This window comes from Caretta caretta, chromosome 18 (assembly GCF_965140235.1).
Source record: "Caretta caretta isolate rCarCar2 chromosome 18, rCarCar1.hap1, whole genome shotgun sequence".
NCBI lineage: Eukaryota > Metazoa > Chordata > Testudines > Cheloniidae > Caretta > Caretta caretta.
In genome coordinates this window covers 13,510,334-13,530,668 of record NC_134223.1, presented here as the reverse complement: position 1 = coordinate 13,530,668, position 20,335 = coordinate 13,510,334, and the positions used below count along the sequence as shown (strand labels likewise).

At 48.6% G+C, this 20,335-nt stretch overlaps 1 protein-coding gene across 2 annotated transcripts in view; it reads left to right on the top strand.

Annotated features, from left to right (window-relative positions):
• Positions 1-20,335, top strand: part of SPSB1 (splA/ryanodine receptor domain and SOCS box containing 1) — a 69,568-nt gene that overhangs the window by 37,485 nt on the left and 11,748 nt on the right. The window contains exon 1 of one of the 2 annotated variants that reach the window (XM_048824610.2): positions 15,849-16,163. The exons of the other annotated variant lie outside the window; for it this stretch is intronic. The gene's annotated coding sequence lies outside the window, so the exon portion shown is untranslated. Of the gene's footprint in view, positions 1-15,848; positions 16,164-20,335 lie in introns of those variants that run through there. 2 annotated transcript variants of the gene reach the window in all.

The following is a 20,335-nucleotide window of genomic DNA, read 5'->3' as shown; positions in this document are numbered from 1 at the left end:
ACAGAGTGGAGAGACAAGCATGTTAAGTTGGATGCACAGGGTAAGAGCAGAGCACAAGTAACCTCAATCTTTAAACTGCTGGTAGAGCAGTGTAGAGAAACCTTCAGTGCATGCTGATGACATGGGATGCTGTTATGTATGGGGGTCAGGTGCTGCCTGTCTGGTCTTCTGGGTGGACTGCAAGTTGAATTCAAGAAGGGGATTGTTTTGTGTATCACCTTATCCACTTCCTGTCAAACATGTTCTCAATCTTGTGCTGTTACGTCTCAATCTCCTTCAGAAGGCAACGAAGAAGTATCCGCTATGCAGAGCTCCCGAAAGGTGTTCAATGTATCCTAGAGATGCTCCATCGTAAAATGACATTCTTGTTTTCTCGGTTCATGCAGCTGCTTGTCACAGAGCTAATAAAGCATTCTAATTTTTTTAAATTCTGCAGATAATTGGGAAATCATTAACTGTTCATTTAGAGCACTTCTTTTATAGTTCCTGAAACCTGCTGCTATTTATGTGTACAGGATCTCTTTTATTTCAATCTATAACCCCCTTTCCTGACCATTTAATAAACACATGGGCTTGCCATGGCTGGGTTCAGCCAAGTGATTGTTCTACTTTCAAACCTGCACTCTAATAACAAAAGGTGTAGATTAAAACAGATTTGGTTATTCAGGTGCAAATCTGCCTGAGCACTCATTTGCAATATATGTAGCTCAATTGACTTTGCCTAAGGCTTGTAACAAGCCAATTTTAGCTATATCCTCTTTAGCCAGTTTTCAGAACAAGAGTGCAGAACCACCTATGAACACTAGTTTAAGCAAAGGTGGTGTTAAAACCAGTGCATCTTTTGTGTTCAGATCTGATCAAACCCAGAGCAGCCCCTGTATTGAGTGTAAACCTACAGTGGCAGTTGGCCAGCAAGGCTGGAGAGACTTGGCCTAGATCTCACTCCACAAAGCTGAGTGTCCATTTACTGAACGCAAGTAGCAAGGTGTAAACACCGGAGACGGCTGAAGCCAGAAAAGCTCAGTGTTGGCCTCGTAAAGGAATTTAAGATTGGAAAGGAAGGAAAAGAGAAACTGTAACTAAGTCACATCTGAAGTGTGGCTTTTGGGAGTGTAGGATGCGAAGGAGAGAGCAAATCAACTGCAGTGAGTGTGCTGTGTCGCTGGCCTCGAGAGGCTAGTGGAAGGGAGTTGATGAGTCTTCCAGCTACAGGCATTTCTCTATCTATCTGTATCTCTTCCTCTTGTGAGGAGGAGTCTCATTTCTCCTAAGAAGAGACGTTGCTCAGGGTTGGGGTGGGAGGAACTTTGATACAGGTTCTTCCTCTCATTTAATAATGCCTAGCTGTTATACAATGCTTTGATCCATAGATCACAAAGGAGGTCACATCACTATATCCATTTTGTAGATGGGGGGGGGGGGAAATACAGGGAGGAAATTGCCCTCCCCCACAGCAACGCAGCAGCAGAGCTGGGACTCGCAGGCTCGCACCCAAGCTCCTGGTCCCACTCCAGCGCTTTATCGGCTAGGCAACCTCGCATCTCTCTACAGCCAGCTGAAGGTGCCGCTTGTGCCTTCTAGTCCTGCGGAATAATGTCCTCTACTCGCCTCAGAAAATGCATCATTGATTCAAGATTGCACAAACATATGCAGTCCCAGTATGCCTCTGTTCTGACCTGGAGAGACCCCCTTCTAGAGGCATGGGTGGGAACTCCAGTCTTTGTGGCCCAGGCGCTCTTTGGGCCTGTTGGCACAGACTGCCAATAAATGGAAGTGCCCCCTTTATGCTCCTCAAAATTTTCCCTGACCTCTTTCTGCAGGAGAGCAGGTGGGAATGTTTGTTGGGGGTGGGTGAGGTGTGGAGGGGCACGTGCTGTAACAGATCAAGTGGAATTAGCTGGCCAATGTTTTCAGACCACGCTGCCTTCCTGAGCAGCTTTGCCAATGCTAAGTCGACGCTTAAGCATTGCCGCTGTGCTGCTGTAGCACGTCTGTGTAGAGACGCTCACTAGAGCGACGGGAGGGGTTCTCCCGTCAGCAAAGGGAATCCATCTGCCCAAGAGGCAGCAGCTAGGTTGATGGAAGAAGCCTTTCAGGAATAAGGTTGGCTTAACTACATTGCTCAGGGGTATGGATTTTTTCCACACACGGAGGGACATAGGTGGCCAGACCTGGCCCAAGCATCCTTGCCGTAACTTCCCCTTGGACAGAGACTTTACTGGTGTAGAAGCATTTACTGTAGCTCTGTGTCAGACTCAACAAAGCCTTAGAAGGGAACAGGCTGAGTAATATAGTGCTTCATTGTGGGGGATTTTTGCTCTTTGGTTAATAGTGCTTGTGACCTGGCTAACACAGCTGAAATGAAAAGAGGAAGGAGGAGGTTGCAGTTTGGCAGCCTTAGTCTTGTTAAAACAACTCAAATTGTAAGGGATTTTCCATCCAGAAGAGACGGTCTGCCTGTGCATATGGAGCTGCTGTTGGAACAGACTTACTGCTCCTCTAACTTGAATCCTGCTTGGCTGCTCCCAGCACCGAACCATTTCTCTGTCTCTTCTTGAGTTGGCGAAGGGCTGCAACGGTGACACCTTCGGCTGTGCACTAACAAGCAAAAGTGCATGTTCGCTGCTCCAGACGTGCTGCTGCTTGCAGAAGCCGGTGGAAGGCTCCTTGGTCTGCAGCCAAAGCAGAACACCCAAGGAGGTGGAGAGTGGGAACGCTCTGCCGGGAATGTCAGTCGAGTGCTTCCCTGAATGAAATACTGGCTGGGGTGGGAGGACAAAGCAGCCTAATGGAGAGTAAGGTGGGATTGTCTTGAGTGCCCGGGGGGAAAGCAAGGTGATGGAGAATGAGCGTGACTCTTTTTTTCAGCATTTTTAGGGGGACACTGCACCAGTTAAAATTCAAAATTGAAAATAAAAGGGTAGGTGAGCCAACTGTCTCTACTCTTCTGTTTTCAAAGATTGAACTTGGATACATCTGTCACCCCAAAAGTTTTGAAGGGCTTGTTGCCTTTGCCTGGTCACACACACATTCTGCAGTCTGTCCAGTCACTTCATTCTCCTGCAGGTCCCAGCCTTGGAGGCAGAGGTTTAGTTTTGGATGCAGACCCATAGTCATGTCTCGGACATCCCTTAAAGGTCCAACTGAGGGCATGTCTACACCACAAACTTTTGCCGATGCAAGTCACATCAGCATAAAGCTGTCAGTTTAGTAGACTGCTCGTGCATGTGCATGCTTGGAGCCTTGCATTGGTATGCACTTGCTCATCAGGGTGCTTGTTTCAATGCATAGTGCAGTGCGCCATGGGTAGGTATCCCAATATGCAACTTGCCATCATCCAGCCCATTGACTTGGGAAGTTTTGGCAATACCTGGTGGGTCAGAAATGCATCATGAAGGGATGACTGGGACTGAGGGGGTCAAGTTCCCATGATGCAGCTTTCTCCACCCAGATTGCCACCTGTGATTTTCATGCCTATTTTGACAAATCCATGAACCTTATATGGGACTGGTTCATTATCTCTGACAGAAGCTTGCAGCCTGAACAGCTCTGCCCTATTGTCAAGAGCATTACAAACAGAGGAGACACAATCCTCTGGTATTTGCAGAGATGCAAGAAGAGCCACGTGGAAAATGACTGTTGTGGGATGGAATGAGAATCCATTCAAGATTGTCAGTGGCATTCATGGAGCAGCTGCAAGAGGCGTGCTGTTTCTGGGCCCAAGAAATGAGCACTGCTTGTTGGGATCGCATCATAATGCGGGTTTGGGATGCCGAGCAGTGGCTGCAGAGCTTTCAGATGCGCAGTGTCATGTTCCTGGATCTGTGTGCCGAGCCTGCCCCAGCTCTCACAATGCAAGGACGCTAGAATGAGAGCTGCACTGACTGGAGAAGCGAGTGGTGGTCATGCTGTGGAAACTTGCAATGCCAGATTGCTACGAGTCAAAGGGAAATAATTTTGGAATTGGAAAATCCACTGAGATGGAGCCATTGTCTTGCAAGTATGCAGGGCCGTTACTCATCTCCTGCTACGCAGGACTGTGACTCTCAGCAATGTGCAGGATATAATGGATGGATTTGCAGCAGTGGGGTTCCCAAACTGCTGTGGAGCGATAGATTGCAAGCACATCCCTATTTTGCCATCGGAACACCTTGCCATAGAGTACATGAACAGGGAGGGTTATTTTTCTATGGTTATGCAAGTGCTGGAGGATCACTGGGGATGCATCACTGACATTAACGCTAGCTGGTGAGGGAAAGTGCATGACACTCACCTCTTTAAGAGTCCAGGACTGCTCAAAAGCTACAAGCATGGACTTTTTTTCCCAACCAGTAGATGACTATTTGCAATGCTGAAATGCCAGCAGGATCCTGGCAGACCCAGCCTACCCTTTACTCCATGGCTCAGGAAAGCATACACTGGCCACCTCAACAGCACCAAGGAAACAGCCATCTACTTGCTCAGCAGGTGCAGAATGACAATGCTCTTTTGGGAGATTGAAGGGGCACAAGATTGGATCTCAATGAGAAAAATATCCCAGTGGTTCTAGCTGCCTGCTGTGTCCTGCATAACATCTGTGAAACAAAGGGGGTGTGGGGCAAAGGTGGAGCTGCTATCAGCTGAGTTTGAATAGCCAGGTACAAGGGCTGTCGAGCTCAGCATGGACCTATACAGCTCAGGGGGGCTTTGGAAGAGCACGAGAGCAGCGAGCCATAGTAATGCATTGTGGTGCTGCTGCTGTACCTCGCCTTCTGTTTGGGGGCCTTTTAGGAATTTTGTGCTGGTTGGTGCCCATGTAGGATTACACTGTCACTGATCCTGTGAGTGGAAATCCATCAACCTCATTTTAAAAAAAAAAAAAAAAAAAAAACTTGCACAGATACAGACATCCTCTTCCTCTCCAAGTGCAAACAGATGGACTTCAAAAACTTCAAAGAGAAACTGCAGAGCAATATGCAAATTTAACACCATTAATTTCGGCTTGAATAGGGACTGGGAGCGGCTGGCTTGCTACAAAAGCAATTTTCCCTATCTTGGAATTGACACTTCCCCCCCATCAATTATTGGGAGTGGACCACATCCACCCTGATTGAATTGGCCCTGTCAACACTGGTTCTTCACTTGCAGGCATTATTATACATGAAGAGAAGGGAGTTACCTTACATTTGTAATTTTTACTCCATGCATCTGAGGTGGGTTTCTTACACACAAGTTTATGCCCAGATAAATCTGTTGGCCTTTAAGGTTCCAACAGGACTCCTTGCTGTTTTTGTGGATAGGGACTAACAGGGCTACCCCCAATACTCGATCCTATGAGTTGTGTCAAAGTGTACGATCACAAGTCCCACCAGCTGTTCTGCAGCATAGGCTGGGAACTAATAAAGATGAATTGATTTTCAAAATACTAATAGTTTTACTGAGTAACAAAACCACTTAAATTCTGTGCAAGTTAAAAGCAAATGCATTAAAATCTTAACAAATTCATGGAACAGAGCTTACAGAAGGATGGAACATTCACTTCTATTTTAGCTACACATACATCTACTGTGGCTCTCCACAGGCAAAAGTGAAAGTAAGCCGGTACGGTACAGTACCGGCAAGAGCCAGTATACAGCTGACTATACCGGCAGGGGGCAGCTTCCCTAGGCTGGCGATTTAAAGGGCCTAGGGCTCCTGGCAGCGGCCAGAGCCCCAGACCTTTTAAACCCTACCAGAGCCCTGGTCCTGGAGCCCCAGGGTAGCAGCAGTGGCTGGAGCCCCAGACCCTTTAAATCACAATCTGAGCCCTGGGACTCCTGGCCGCTACCGCTACCATGGGGCTCTGGCAGGGATTTGAAGGGCCCAGGGTTCCCAACAGCTGCTATTGCAGCTGGAGCCCCGGGCCCTGGGGATCTGAAAGGCCCTGCTCCTTCTGGTTGAGGCCCCGCCTCCCTGCTCAGGACTCCGGCCTTGCATACCAGTACTTCTTTTAAGTTACTTTCACCCTTGCTCACAGGTGAGGGTATGTGAAGCTGTGGTTGTCCTTAATGTCCCCCAATATGCAGTGATAAGGGCAGGGGAAGGGTAGGAAGGTGCTGTACTGGAGTTCTCCATGGACTGCAAAGGGAGGTGAGCCTGGGACTGAACCTGTAGCTCCCCAAGAGTCTCTGCAGCATCTGTGTTTGCTGCCAAAGAAGCCCCATTTATTTCCTGGTGCCTTTCTCCTGTCCACTCTTTCCTTCTCCATACAGTCTGCAATATTCATCCTCCAGGCTCTCTGTTCCTGGTCTGATGCAGCCCTGACTTGCAGGACCTCACTGAATGTTGTTTTCCTCTTCCTTCTCCTCCTCCTCATCTGGCTCAGGCATTCTGCAGATTTGGAAAAAACCCCTCAAGGCCACATCAGCAGCTACAGATAAAAGCACAACAGAAAGTGAAAGCTAAGATGCAGAGCTCCCTTCCCTTGCTCCCCTACAGTTTTAAACAAGGCGTTTTTATGGACGCTTCTGCGTCAGACTGCTTGTGCATGGTCCGCGCTCTGCTCCAGCCACGGTGAGTGTGGCTAGTCAGGGGTGAGGGACACTGGGAGGGAATTGCTCAGTTGCAGGAAACCATAATTAAAGAGCAAAGGCACAGAATGCTGGCATCGTTCTCCCACCTTCGGTTGTGTTTTTAGTTGATCTCTCACTCCTGAGGGTAACACAAGCAGAGCTGCTGCTGGCATCCCAAAGCTGGCCGTGCCTGTGTGCTGCTAACCCGTTAACTTCAGCAGGCACCGTTGCAGTAAGCCGCAGCTGGCGTGGGAACGTGTTCCACTGCAAAGGAAGAAATGAGGCTGCCAGCCCTAGAAACCTTGGGGAAAGGATTGTAGAGTATCTCCGTGGACGTTTCACTGAGAGAGATCTCAAGGATTCCAGGGACGTCCCTGTACAGTACATGAACTGCTCCGCTATTTCTCCCCCCCCCCCCCCCCAACCCCACGCCTGCCTGCATGAAAAGCAGGTAATTCTACTTCGCCTGCATCCCCTGTGCAATCTGCTCGTAGAGGTCCACGTTTCTAGAGCTGGTCCACAGCAGTGCTTGGATAGCCTCTTCTACACACAGGCCCAGCGGATCCAATATCTCCTGTCTTTCCCAAGCTAGAGCACATCTGGCGCTGGTCGCCATCAGGGTCAGCTGAGCAGATACACACAAGAATGGAGAGCAGTTAGGTGAGCTCACCAAACTGGACAATCAGGAAAAGGCATTTCAAAAATTCGTGGGGCTGTAAAGGGGATGGGGCACTTCCGATTTCAGTGACACCTGGGCGGTGGAGTTGACAATTGTGAGCAGAGTGGCTAGTGTCTGGCCTTGTGCAACAGCGGCTGGAGGACTGTTAGGTTTGACATAGGTGCAGTGTCTACAGTTGTATTACATTGACCATGGCTCAAACTTAGTGGGGTGGAGGGGGGTGTTACTATGCATTTGCCCTTCTCCAGGTCCTAGCTAGTGGTGGCTTTTCTGTCATGCTGGATGGAGCCTCCAGGCTAGTAGTTTAGGGTGATCTGGTATTCTAGATGTGTTCAGCTACGCTTCTGTGGCTAGGGAGTCATGACTTTTTTAGGATCCTCTGCAAGATCGACACATCTTGGCAGCATCAGCTGTGTGAAACTAAATTTTGTCCCCTTGCTTTGCGTGCAAGGGACTTCTGCCAAAAGCAACCGGAATCTTAAAGGGAAAGGCTGATCCCCAGCTAACTGGATGCTCCCAAAGGATGTAAAGGTAGTTGGGTCATAGGGAATTTCTCTCCACTCCCCAAGCCTAACCCATACACATAGGAGGCTTGGCAGCTTCTGGCTCAGCACAAAAACGTTCTTTTCCAAGTGTCTGTATGGCCCTGTTGCCTCAGTATATATGAGCAAACACGCTCCTTTCCAGCCTTTGATTTTCCCCCTTAGCATTCCAGTGGCTGACTAGTACAGATTGTCGTGGGGATCGGAGGCCTGTCCTGTGCTAGGCTGCCTTGTTCAATTCTTGACAAACTTGCTGTGTTCTCGAAACAAGTGGTAACAAAGGCCAAACAAGGCATTAACAGTGAAAGGGCTCTCGGCTTTGTTCTGCAGGCCTGTCTTTCAGATCTGTGCTGACTCCTGGAATTGGAGACCGTCATCTAGTGGCTACAGCAGGCAATAGAGGAGGGACCTGGGTTCTAGCCTTGGTCATGTGAACGACTCACCAGAACAGCATGGGAACCGTGTAGCTGGGGTCCTAGTGTGGAATGCACCTTTGCTTGGCCTTTTGTAAGGGAAGGAGGAAATTAATTTCTTCCAATGCTGAGGCACAAGGGGAGACCCACCTCTGCTCTCTAGCTGTTCAGTCATCCTACAAGATCCTGGTAACCGGAAAAGTCTTGAGTGTCTTGGTTACTAGTTCAGATCCAGCCGAGGTTTGTAGTGTCTAGCAGTAGCCGTCCAGCTGCTGTTCAGAGGTCTGTCTGAAAACGAGTGAGTGACTTCTGCCTAGTTCTAGTCACGAAGGGTACGTCCACGCTGCAATAAGACCCAGAGGATGGCTGCGGCTGGCTAGGGTCAGCAGACGTGTCCTGCAGGGCTAAAAATATCGCAATGTCAATGTTTGGGCTCCAGCTGTGGCCCAGGCTCTGAAACTCTGCTGGGGGGGGGTCTCAGAGCTCAAACTCCAGCCCAAGCCCGAACATCTGTACTGCAAATTTTAGCCCGGCAAGCCAAAGGGCTTGTCTATGCTGGCACTTTACAGCGCTGCAACTTTCTTGCTCAGGGGTGTGGGGGGAAAAAACCACCCCCCTGAATGCAGCAAGTTTCAGCGCTGTAAAGTGCCGGCCTAGACAGCGCTCCCGTGTGGGGAGCTGTGCTCCGAGCACTGTTAGCTATGCCCCTCGTGGAGGTGGGTTTTTTAAAGTGGTGGGAGAGCTCTCTCCCAGCGCTCTGCCCGAACTACCCAAGCCATGCAGCCAGCATCTGTGTTAACGGGCTTCAAGAGGAAAGGAGAGTGCTGTTATGAAAACCTGGGTCCCGATGGCTTGTTTTGTTGGCCCATCATGCTGTCTTAGCAGAAAAGAGCTTCTGATATGGGAACAGAAACTCTGGATAGTGATAGAAACAAGTTTTTCCTTCTCTTCCCCACTGTCTCAAACTGGTGTGATTGTCCAGTAATGACACGGAACTACAGAAGGTCATTGAGGCAGATAAACACACGTTGCCAGTGTAGACTAGCCCTTAGTCAGTAGAGCTGGGCTCTGAGGCTCGGTGTCATGAGTTTTTTTGTTTCAGTGTAGACATACCCTAGGCGTCCACACTGGTTGGCAGGCGTGGCAGATAGCCAAGGACTGAACAGAATGGAGACTCGACTCCACTGTTACTAGCCATTGCTGCCACGGCAGGGCAAGCTTGCACACAGGGGTGTGGGAGCCTTAAGTTTCACCACTGCCTCTGTTGTTATTGTCCCTGCTATCAACCCAGCCCCTTCCTTCTACCTAAGAACAATCCCCCCCAATGAAACGGTTGCTCCTGTCTCGGTCTCCTGGGCTTTCAAGCAGTCGTCTGTCTGCCCCACTGTCACTTGAAGGATGGGGTTGTTGTTGTTGTACAACTTTAACATGGATTCCTTCCACCAGTGCAGTTGCCGTCACCATTAAACCACAGTGACTCAGTGTTAACAGGCTTCAAGAGGAAAGGAGAGTGCTGTTACGAAAACCTGGGTCCTGATGGCTTGTTTTGTTGGCCCATAGTACTGTCTCAGCAGAAAAGAGCTTCTGATATGGGAACAGAAACTCTGGATAGTGATAGAAACTTGGTTCTTTGTCTTCCCCACTGTGTCAAACTGGTGTGATTGTCCAACTAATGACACAGAACTAAAGAAGGTCATTTAGGCAGATAACACACAGGCTGTATTGACTGCTGCATGGGCTATGAATAAGTAAAGCAGGACTAAATTATACTCTGGAGCCCAGGCAGTGTAAGGGGAGCTTGGTTTGTCTAAGGATTAGGTGTGTTTCTTTAATGCAAATAGCTCCAAAGGTAAACATCTGCTATTTTAAATTTATGGTGGCTTAATAGCAGAGGGAAATACCTTTTTTAAAATGCAGCTTGTCCTAATATGACAGCTCCTGGGTTCAGAGAAACCTGATAGGGGGAGTGGTTAATCAGCGAGACACTTCTTACTGAGGGGGGAATCTGCGTTGAGGGGGGTGTAGAAGGCACCAGCTGTTTGGAAGCTCCCAAGACCAGGCACAGAAAAGTTAAACACATTGGAACTGGGGCTAACCTGAGAGCCTCTGTCAGCTTGCTGCCCAATAACTGTGGCAAAAAGTTACTGGTGTTAATTTTAGGGGGAGCATCCCTGCCCTTCTCTATTTTACAGGGCTGCCTGATTCTTTATTCCACCCCCACTCTCCTGCTGTTTGTCTCCTGCCCATTTAACCTATGGGTCTTGCAATAGAGCAGCTCCGAAAGCTATCTCCGATGCTGCACTTTCCAGCTGGCTGTGTTCCTGGAGGGGAGTGACAAGAAACCAGTGACAAGCTGTCGGAGGTGAGGGTCAGTGGTAGGGAAGCTACCCACCTGCTACTAAGTGCTCCTTTATTCACAGGCACAGGAATCTTTCCAAGTCAGAACAGCTGCTCTGAGCTAACTAGCAATTTCAATAAATCCAGTAATGTGTCAACTCTACCTTGATGGCTTGAGTGCACCACCCCAGAAGTGGAAATTTGGCGTGGCCCCAAAAGATCAGTCTTTCACCCGCTTAGTTCACCAGCTGGGTGTGTCAGACCTGTCAGCTGTATTCAGAAAAAACATGATGCAATTTTGTATCAACCTAGTGGTCTCCATGAGTTCTTAGTTTGGCCAGGCCTAGACTATGACTGTCTGCTGTGAAGTTGGGTAACTATGCATAGGATATTATTATTGTGGGGGTGTAGGAGCATGTTGGAGCTCCAGGCCTGGACCAGAATCCTATCGGGCAAGTATCATGCAAATACAAAACAGAGCCTCTGCCTCAGAGCTTCCAGTCTAAGGACATAGGAACCATGATGCAGCATCCATAGAGACACAAGCCTGCCCGAGCGCCCTGCTTTTAAAAAAGCCTCTTTAAAGCCAGGCTTGTCCTGTGTGCCGAGCATGTGACAGAACCGGGAAGTGTGAAGGTTAGCTTGTAAAAGCAGGGAGAGGCTCCCAAGACAAAGGTGATAAAAGACAAGGCTCTGTTAATAACCTGGATGACAGCATGGCTGGTGCCTCTCACTACAGTCTCCCAACTGCCCAAACCAGTCTTTCCAGCGCTGCTAAGCTGTGGCTTTGGGATCTTTGCTACCTATGACGCAAGCCAAGCCTGGCACAGCCCTTACTGAGCGGTGTGGGGGAGGCGTGCATGAGCTTTTCAAGTCTTGGCAGTGCTAGAAAAGCTAACTTCCAGAATAGGGCAGGTATGTGGGGAAAGAGGGGGAGATTCCTAAGGAGAGGGGAAGTCCTCCTCTCCCTCACTGGCTCTGCGCCCACTCCATACTGACTGGCAAGTGGTTCTTGAATCCTGACCTAGTATGGGCCCTGGAAATATTGTGTGGGTATAAGAAACCATAACTGAGAGGTTCTGAAATGCCTGGGCTCTTTAGAAGAAAGTACTGCACTCTGGGGCCCTGGTTTTACTCGATCGACTTCAGTCCCCCTGAGTTGTTGACTTTGGCAGATCCAACCTGTGAGCCTCTCTCCACATGGCTCTGCCAATGAACCTCAGTCCTAATGGACTCTGCACCCTCAGTGCTCCTACTGAGGAGACGAGCAGCTGCATCGGCTCTGTGGTGTTTAAATGTCCACAAAGGGCTTGGCTTAGAAAACCACCTGTCTACGAGGTGCAGAACCAGGAGCTCCTGACCTCTAGTCCTGCCTTTTGACAAACTATGGCAAATGATGCTAGCTCAGGTGCTCAGAAGGCTTGTTCTCCTGTCTGGGGCAGACGCCTGATCTAGCCAATCTACTTTCTGAAACAGTCAGTTGTGTCCCTTTCGCACCCAAGAACATGTCATCAGTTGTCATGCGATTGACGCTGTGGCCCTGGCCAAGTCACTTAAATCTGTGACTGTTTCCTCATCGGTGAAATGCTTACACTGCAGCATGGGAGGGCTGATGACTAATATTTGCAAAGCGCTTTGTAGAGGAATAGCTCTGTGTAATTGCCTAATTACTACAAGGACACCTTGTTCTCTCTCTGCACCTCCTAACTTCCCTCTCCGAGGTGTAACAGCTGGGATGCTCCAGGCACCCGTCTTTTTGCCGCCTCCAGCTGGCCTTGGAACAAGGGGGGAAATACTGGACAGGAAAATCCATGCGTAACACAATGTGCAGGTGCCATCTCAATGCTGCCAGATCCGCCAGACTACAACTTCTGTGCTCTTTCCTCCAAAAGAGTCTGTCTGGAGTTCAGAGCTATGGCTCTTACTCTTAACTCACTGAATATGATCATCCTCCTTGTCAGTGATGTCCCCCAATATAGCCTGTCTGCAACGCTTGCATAAAAACAAGGTATGTCTGCAATCCGTCCGTAGACGTTGCCAGCTTCAGAACAGAGCTGCGGACAGATGGCTGGATTAACTCTCTCGTTGGCAGGCAACATCAGGACATGTGACAGTCTGGCTTGTGGCACCGAGGGTGGTTTAGACACCACAAGATATACCGGGAAACAGCTGATTAGACCAGCTCTCTGATTTGTAAGACTACCTGGCAATTCTTGTCTCGCACTCTGTCACGCACTCTCACATCAAATGCTTTTGATCAGCAGGATGTTGGAGAGGAGCAAAGGGGAGAGTTGTGGGGAAGGTCAGGGTTGCAGCTACAAATTGGGGGCATGAGAAGGGGCTTTTGCTACATTTCTCCGCACTCTGGCAGAGACGTAGCACAGTATCAGTTTAATAAAAAGAAAAGGAGTACTTGTGGCACCTTAGAGACTAACCAATTTATTTGAGCATAAGCTCTCGTGAGCTACAGGTCACTCCAATGAAGTGAGCTGTAGCTCACGAAAGCTTATGCTCAAATAAATTGGTTAGTCTCTAAGGTGCCACAAGTACTCTGTATTCGCAAAAAGAAAAGGACTAACACGGCTGCTACTCTGAAACCTATCCGTTTAATGTGATCTTAAACATCCAGGGCTGTATCCTGGGGAGATGGTCTCTAATAGTTCACTTCTCCGCCGACTTGGATCCTGCTGCTACTTACAGTGCAAACCTACTCAGTGACCTAGCTATGGCAAACTTGCTGAAATATCCCCATGTCCTTATTTCCCCTCTTATCTCTCTATTAAAGGTGCCTTCTAGAATACAGAGTGGCTAAATTTGCTCCACAGAAGTCATTCTGCAGAGCTGCTTATCCCTGGGCCTTGAGGTTCGAGGGGTACGGGGTAGGAGTTCCATTGGGGTTTCTATTCCTGGGGATAGTTAGGAAAAAAACTTCCTCATAAATAGGGCATTGTAAGGAGTAGAGCACCTTCCTCTGAAAAGCTTATTGTTGACCAGCAAGACGCTAGATGAGATGGAGCCCTGGTTTAGCAATGCCACAGTGTAAAAAAAAAAAAAAAATTGCAGTTTGAAACTTAGCTGTCCCTCTAGTGTAGCTTTTGTTGCTGTGGGGAGGGAATGGCTGGAATCTGCCTTCACTGAAGCAGGCTATTTTTAAGAGCCTTGAGAAAATGCTGTGTCTGTACATGCTGCTTGAGTTGCAGCTGGCACTGGTGAGGAATCTGAGTTTTCTTGAGAGCTGCTGACAATCTAGTGACCTTTTGGGCACATCCACTGAACTTTGATGCGGGACTCCCCTAAAATCTTAAGATATGACCTGGCCTTTCTGAGACCATTGGCAAATGCCGATACGAACATTGCATCCAGGAGTTTGACTTAACTGACACTTGCAGCTGGCCTGTGTAATCCAGGGGAGTAACTCTGGCAGGAGCAGGAAACCACCTTCTTTCAGACATGTCTTCCTGAGTACAAACCTTCAACAAAGCAAATGTCTTTGTCTCAGCTATTGGCTGCTGTGCAGAACTCCCCTGATGACCACAGCGCTTCAGAATCTGTTGACTAGAAGTTTAAAATTGGATTTTTTTTTCCTAGAAGCCATGCCCTAGGAATTATTTTGGGGAAGTTCTCTGGCCTGTGTTGTACAGGAGGTCAGACTAGATCACAGTGGTCTCTTCTGGCTTGGAACCTATGAATTATTCATCTCCTCCTTGGTTGTAGGAGTGCTTCAAGACTTTCCTGTTGCTAGCTGCAGAGCTTCATGGCTGTTGTCAAGGTTCCTTCCCCACTCTGAACTCTAGGGTACAGATGTGGGGACCTGCATGAAAACCCCCTAAGCTTATTTTTACCAGCTTAGGTTAAAACTTCCCCAAGGTACAAACTGTTGCCCTTGGACTTTATTGCTGCCACCACCAAACGTCTAACAGATTTATAACCGGGAAAGAGCCCACTTGGAAACATCTTTTCCGCCTAAAATCGTCCCAAACCCTACACTCCCTTTCCTGGGGAAGGTTTGATAAAAATCCTCACCAATTTGTATAGGTGAACACAGACCCAAACCCTTGGATCTTAAGAACAATGAAAAAGCAATCAGGTTCTTAAAAGAAGAATTTTAATAGAAGAAAAAGTAAAAGAATCACCTCTGTAAAATCAGGATGGTAAATGCCTTACAGGGTAATTAGATTCAAAACATAGAGAATCACTCTAGGCAAAACCTTAAGGTACAAAAAGACACACAAACAGGAATATCCGTTCCATTCAGCACAGCTTATTTTCTCAGCCATTTAAAGAAAACAGAATCTAACGCATATCTAGCTAGATAACTTTCTAAGTTCTATGACTCCATTCCTGCTCTGTCCCTGGCAAAAGCATTACACACAGAGAGAGCCTTTGTTTCTCCCCGCCTCCAGCTTTTGAAAGTGTCTTGTCTCCTCATTGGTCATTTTGGTCAGGTGCTAGCGAGGTTATCCTAGCTTCTTAACCCTTTTACAGGAGAAAGGGGTTTTTCCTCTTGCCAGGAGGGATTTGAAAGGTGTTTACCCTTCCCTTTATATTTATGACAGCTGTGTTGGGTAGGGTGAGAGTGGAAACTTAACCTGGAGATTGGATTCCTACAGGTGGTTCCTCAGTTGTGGTTTTATGGAGACACTGGGCGCGAGGGTGGGCTTAGCTAATTCAGGGCACTGGCTCATTCAAGTTCACAGCCCTGCTGTGATTGTGTTTGAGAATTGAACAGTTGGAGAATGAACTACAGCACATGAGATGCCTGCAGTGCATTTCACATCCTACCCAAAATGCACTGCTTTTGCAAAGCTTCTGCTGGGAGAACTGTTCCTAGGCCATCTCCTGAGCAGGGGTTTTCCGAAAATTCCATCTTGTAAAACAGCTGGCTTTTAAACTGCTCCAGTTCCTAGCAGTGCCATAAAATGGGTCTTTCTGAAAAGATACCCCTCCTCGTACCTGTAGTGGAGACTCCTCTTAGAGGAATGAGGGTAGGTACATCTCTCACTCAGCATCTAGAAGAACTGGGATGTAGCTGCAGAAGTCTGTAGGCATAGGGTCCATAACTTTGCAGAAGAATCTGGTGCTTGGCTTAGGAACGTGGGTTGTCAGCATTGCTTTTGGTGGAGTACTGCTCTGTTAGGCTTTAAAGAGGCTTGTTCTCCCCATCCCCTGCAGATCTGTAGAATACAGCTGTTTGTCAGGGCCTCTGTTCTGGAAGAGGATTTTCTTGCTCAGTCTGTCTGCTAGGACATGTGCCATCTCTCTATTGCTTTCTTCCTGCTCTCACGTGCTAAGGCAGTTTCACTTTCTGCAGAGGGACTGTAACAGCCTTTCCAGCAACTGAACCTTCCTCGTCAAGCTGCCTCCGCCGGTGGGTGGGGTTGGGGGAAGTTGCCCCCTCGGGCAACCTCTTTTTGTGGTCTGTGAGTCAAGACTGAAGAGGGGCGGCAACCAGTGCCAAAAACTGGTGCTGGGCAGTGATGATTGTGCCTACCCATGTCTGCTGGGCTGACTTGCAACACTTCAAAACTAGCGTAAACTGTGTTACTAATGCAGCAGTCCCTGTGTGCTACTTAGCAGCTGCCAAGCCAAGTTCTGGGGCTGGCTAGCGCTTGCTGCACACCGACTGGCTTCCAGGGCAGCAGGCAAAGGCTCTTTCTGGCAGGTAGGTGAGCTTGCTGTTTCAAAGAGTTGATTGATTGTTGGCGGCAGTAGTTGGGCCTCCGGAGAATTTCTGAGTGCAGGGGGTGTCTGTGCATTGGGGGAGTAGCAGGACTCTCTCCCCTGAGGTTGCTCTCTGATTCCCTTTGTTAGTAGACTGAGAATAAAAACAGTGCTGATAACTTTCTGCTGAGATCAAAGCTTAACTGTTGTGCAGATTTCAGTTGCACTAGTTTCACAGGGGAACTTGAGTGGTGTGCTTTCCCTTCAGGTTAGTGTTACTACAGTTGGCCGCACTTTCAGTCCAACGTAACAGAGGTTTTGTGCTCCTGGATGGTGCTGACTGCTGAGAAAAGGAAGGATTATTGTCGCTTTGGATTGAAGTAGCCCTTTGGCATGTCTACGTGGTAAACACACACCCGCTGCTGGCCTGTGTCAGCAGGTGTGTAGATCTACTTCTAGAAGCCCTAGTTGAGACCAGGTTCCATTGTGCTAGGCGCTGTGCAGACAGTGAGGCCTTGGCCAAAACAAAGGAGCGATAGGGGAATTGCAGATAGAGAGAGAGGGGAGTCAGTTGGCCAAAGGACAGATTGGGGGCAGAGCTGGGACTAGAACCAGGACTCCACACACCAGTCCAGTGCTCTGGTCGTGATGAGTTCCAGGTCTCTAACAAGTAAGAAGAGGGACAGTGTTGACTTAATCCCTAAAACAAACCAAAAGGACTTACAAAATCAGATTCCTTTTTTTTAAAAAAAAAAGACATAAGCCAGGGTTAAAGAATGATGACAAGGGTCATACCAGGCAGTTAAACAAGATTTTAAAAGAATGATTTTAAGCGGCTGTGCACAGCATCTCCTCTCCCGCTGCCCCTCTGTATGGGGTCTCCAGATCCTAAGCTCTTTGGGGTGGGGCCAGGACTTTCTCCTCATGCCCTGGGTGCTTTATAGATGCCTGACCTCTTCCCCGTAGAAACTCTGTGTAAATACTGTGGGAAGAGAGTGACCCAGATTAAACTCTCCCTCAAACCAACAACCATAGAGCAAAACTTACATGGGAAGCCAGGAAATGGAGAAAAGCATGTTGGGGCCTCTGTGCCTGGTGACCTGGGAGGCATCATGCATTGCTTTGCAGCTCAGCATGGCCAGAGCAGCTGTGCGTGGCTTTGAACTTCAATTGTCCAGAACCTTTCAGAGCCGGCTAGAGGTGCCTTTGGCTTTTCCCTTTGTACAGGGCTTGGTTCCTTTTCAGTTCCAATCTCTTGTCTGCGCTGACACCAGTACGACCCTGCTCTTAGGCTCCATGCAATGAGTGCATCGTAGGGGTCCAAACTGGAGGTGCTTTCCTGTCCGAACATCCCCTCCTGCTGCTTCCGTGTTTGGTGACCTTGTTTGTCCCAGAGCAAGTGGAGACAAACCAAGTGGAGAGGTTCTGCTTTTTTTCCTCAATACATCTCTTAATATTGGCTTTAACCCTTGAGAGCTCCGGGCAAGACTTACCGCAAACTCGATAACCGCGGTTTGGGGTGGGGTTGGGGCAGTGGCATGAGCAGTGTGTCTGTACCCCTTTGTAAAGCTCCCAGCACCAAGTCCTTGCTTTGTGTAGAGCCCACGCACGCTGATGCTCTGCAGACTTGCACTGCCTCCCACTTAGCTTTTGGGGGGAGTTTGTCTTAGGATTTGACCTTTTTAAAGCCCCCTGTGGTTTGGAATGTGACTACCTGAAAGGACCTGTCTGTATGATAACACTGCCATTTGAGCAGTCCTCTGGCTTTAGACAGCGCAAGGAGAGCTGGCGGGAGGACCTCTTGGGTGAGAGCCTCTCTTCCTGAGAACTTCTCCTCCTGGTTGTTCAGACGGCCCAGGTTTAATATGTATCGTGCACTGCACAGCTCATGACCAGAGAGCACAGTGGGTTGAAGGATGGAGAGGGTGGGGCATGTCTATGAATCTGTGGGGTTCCTCATAGCCTGTCTGGAGTGTAGTAGTTTGACTTTGTTCTCGGACCTTGCATAAATTGTTGTGAAACTTCCGGACCTATTCGGGGAGTGCTTTCAACAAATCAAAATGAGATTCCTGGGAAGAATGAGGCACATCTTTTAAAGAGAAGCATTGAGCCAAAGAAAGGGGAACATCACTAAAATTTGTTCTGCAATTAGTTGATGACTTTTATGCTTAGCCAGTCAGCAAATGCTGGAGTGTGATTTAAGCCGTCCTTGCAAGTTCCCTAGCTTGTCTTTGGGTCCCCCTGTGGATAATACTGGATGATTGACTTTTATAGTAATTATCCTCCATTTCAAGTTTTTATTACCAATGTTATCAACCCTGGTCTACAGGACTGGAGTTTGTTAAAGCACTTCTGCCCCATAGAGCAGAGGTCCCTGAAGAGAGCCCAATATAGTACTTGAGATGTAGGATAGGTCTTGTTGTTTCATTGACACTGTCTCTTAAATGGTGAAGCGTGTGGCCGGTGCAAAACCGTAGCAGAAAACGGGTTGCGCATCTAAAGGCGGAAACCATTCTCCGAGGCAGCTGGTTTTTCTTCCATCGCTGTCTAACAAACTAGGGCAGGCTTGGTTGGGAGTGGTTTGTTCCCCAAGCGCACACCTCCAAGAGTCTGACAGTCAGCTCACCGGTCCAAGGCAGAAGAGAATGTGTAAGATCTTCATGGCCAATGTACTATGCCAGCTGTCCTGCTATGGTGCTAACTTCTTGGAGATGGAACTTTGGTTAGTCTCAGAAAACTTGACAAACTGTGTGTGTGTGGTTTAGCACACTAGGCAAAATAGCCACAGAACTGCAGCAACCCCTGGACCACAGGCACCTAAAATAGCAGAGTAGTCTCAGCAACTTTGTTAGCATAAAGCTTAGGGGAAGCTGATCAGTCTGTCCATGGTGATGCTGATGCACATTACAGCCTCCCCCTATTGCCTCTAACTGAAATGCTGCCGCTTATGTCCGGTAACCTTATATCTATATTTTTTATACAAGATCTGATTCATGCACCGTGATTTTTCCATGCCAGATGAGATCCTGGTCATGAGTAACCGTTGTGACTGTAGCTGGCAGGAATTCTGGGTGATTGCCTCACTCCAGGAAACGTTAAAACAACACTTTTTTTTCTTAGAAAGCTGGTTCCCTCCCTTCCTATATTTTTATTTTCCTAATAGCTGCCCCTGCCTTGGCGGCTCATAAACAGAGGGTTGCTTGTGTAGCTGAGTTAGAGCAGATTTGCTTGGGTGGACACAAGGCCACAGAACAGTGCATGAAGGTGGCTGGTCTCTAAGCAGATTGGCTCCTCTCGAAATGAGTCTGTCTGAAGCTTGGAAGGAAACTGAAGCTGTGCAAAGAATCCTGCTCCTTTCTCTGGACTCGGAGTCTGCTTCTGTCTCCCTGGGAAGAGCAGCTGCCCCAGTGATGCAGAGAATTTGAGACTAAACGTACAAGGAGGGTTTTTGTAACTGCTGTCTGGATTCCAGTAACTCAATGGGAGCTCTGCTGCCAAGCGTTGCTGGAATGTGGGCCTCCTGAGGCTGGGCCGAGCCTGTTTGCCTGCTCCTTCAGCTCTGCAAAATCCGGACGCTTCCAAGGTACTTCACAGTATTGAGGGGTCGGACTAGGGAAGTGCCAGGGGCCCAGGGGACAGATCCCTCTCCAGACCTGTCCCAGAGGAGGGTACGCTCTCAAACTCTGCCCGCTGTTCAGTGAACAGTTTGTCGCCATCTGGGGCTTTCCCTTACTGCCTGGCCCTCTCCCTTGTTTGATCACTGAAATGGCTACTTCCCAAGAGCAATAAAGCTATGTTTAAAGCTTTTTCAGGAGCCACGTTTCAGAGTGGAGCTGAGGAAGGAAAAGCTATTCGAGGCTGTACCAGAGCAACGAGCCAACCTGGCCTGTGTATTTGCATTGTGTAATCTTTTCTCCAGAGGGTGCTTAGAGCCCAGAGGATTCCCTCCCACCCCAGAGCCTTGTCACCCACGGCAGCCAGCCAAGGAAGGCTGGATCCGGCGCCCTTGGCCGGCTATAGCTACTCCAGGGAAATCCGTGCAAGTCACTTCCCCACCTCACATGAGCGAGTGCTTCCTCTGCTGTGCTCTCAACCCTTACTGAACCAGCAAGTGGGACGCAAAGTGCGAAACTCCTGCAGGATAGCATAGACAGCAGGCTCGGCCAGCCAGCC